Raw genomic sequence first — 1709 nt, forward strand, 5'->3', positions numbered from 1 at the left:
CCTCTGTACAACACTGTGGTCCGCGGCCAGCCTTCAAATATAGTGAAGGCCATCTACACAAGCCAATGGCAAATATTATTCTGAATGGAGATAAAATAAATGCCTTTCCTCTAAAGCCTGGTACAAAACAAGGCTGCAGCCTCTCACCACTCCTATTCAACAAAGTACTGGAAGTTTTTGCCATAGCAATTAGGTAACAAAAAGACAGCAAGGGAATCCAGATAGTAAAGGAGAAAGTCCAATTCTCACTGTGGGCAGATGGCATGCTACTATATTTAGAAAACATTAAAGACTCTACCAAAAAGCTTCTAGAAACAATATATTCATTTAGCAAAGTAGCAGGCTACAAAATTAACCAGCAAAAATCAATTGCATTCTTATAGACAAATTATTATAGAAAACAAATAGACATTAAAAAAACAACCCCATTCACATAATTGCTACACAATCTGATATCTTGGAGTCAACTAAAGAGGTGAGTGACCTATATAAGGAAAACTACAAAACACTGCTTCAATAAATGAAAGAGGATTCAAGGAAATGGAGACACATACAGTGTTCATGGATTGGGAGGATTAAAATGGCAATACTTCTCAAAGCATTATGCACATTTAATATGATTCCTCTAATATATATAATTCCTTTATATTCTTCAAAGAAGTATATTATACACTCCTAAAATTCATCTGGAATAATAAACAACCACTCCTGCAGCACCAGAGAATTTCAATGAATCTGCTTCAGAGAGAGTAGGTGAAACATGAACTCGGTGAAGAAATATGAAATATGAAGGAATGAGACCAAACAGATGTATGGGGACACACGTTCTGGCAAGCATGTGACAACTTTAATCTCCATGCTAGGAGTATTTAAAGGGAAAAATGACAGTCTTAGGCATAAAAGGAATTTCCATGTTGATAAAGAGTGTGAGTTTGGAAAAACAAAAGCATTAACAGTAGGCCTGTAAGTGTATACATAACAATTCTAACTGGCTAGTAGCTCAGGTAAAAAGGATCTTATCTAGGAATTCCTGAGTTAGAAAAGAGAGTATAGTAACAAAACATGGAAACTGCTTGGTTGCTATTTGGGAGTTGAAAACAGAGTGACAGGCTCTAGTTAAAGTGAGAAAGTATCTTTTGAGTTTAAGAGAGCCAGGTCAAAGAAATGTAAATTTTGTGGCTAGCTAGGAGTTTCAATGACTCAGAGCTAAATTCCTAACTTGGCTTCTGGATGTAAATAAGGCTGACAGAGAGAAAAGAAAATTGTATTAGTTTTATCTTTTTTTTTTTTTTTTGGAACGCTTCACGAATTTGCATGTCATCCTTGCGCAGGGGCCATGCTAATCTTCTCTGTATGTTCCAATTTTAGTATATGTGCTGCTGAAGCGAGCACTTAGTTTTATCTTGATACTGATAATTCTCTGGGCAAAAGAATTTGAGTGAGGCCATATTTTGGCCTGTAAATATACAAGGGAGAAATAATATTTAAGCCAAATAATATGAAGGGAATATAATGTTATTACTATGACATGAATTTCAGAAATATCTCTTTGGGAATTCCTCAACTCTCCATGCAGGGATAAAGCATCCATCAGCAGTCCTTTTAATGAAATTATGTGGGGAATTTTTAGTTACCATGCCAGAAAAATTTGAGGATACATCTGGCAGGCCTACTGAATTCCCTCTTATATTTTGAGATATATAAATTGT

General features: G+C 35.5%; 1 non-coding gene across 1 annotated transcript; it reads right to left on the reverse strand.

Annotated features, from left to right (window-relative positions):
* Positions 1-1286: 1286 nt before the first annotated feature.
* On the reverse strand, positions 1287-1392 carry LOC126004701 (U6 spliceosomal RNA). The gene has a single exon (XR_007493964.1). It is a non-coding gene; the product is annotated as a U6 spliceosomal RNA (small nuclear RNA).
* Positions 1393-1709: the final 317 nt, after the last annotated feature.

Source organism: Suncus etruscus, chromosome 3 (assembly GCF_024139225.1).
Source record: "Suncus etruscus isolate mSunEtr1 chromosome 3, mSunEtr1.pri.cur, whole genome shotgun sequence".
Lineage (NCBI taxonomy): Eukaryota > Metazoa > Chordata > Mammalia > Eulipotyphla > Soricidae > Suncus > Suncus etruscus.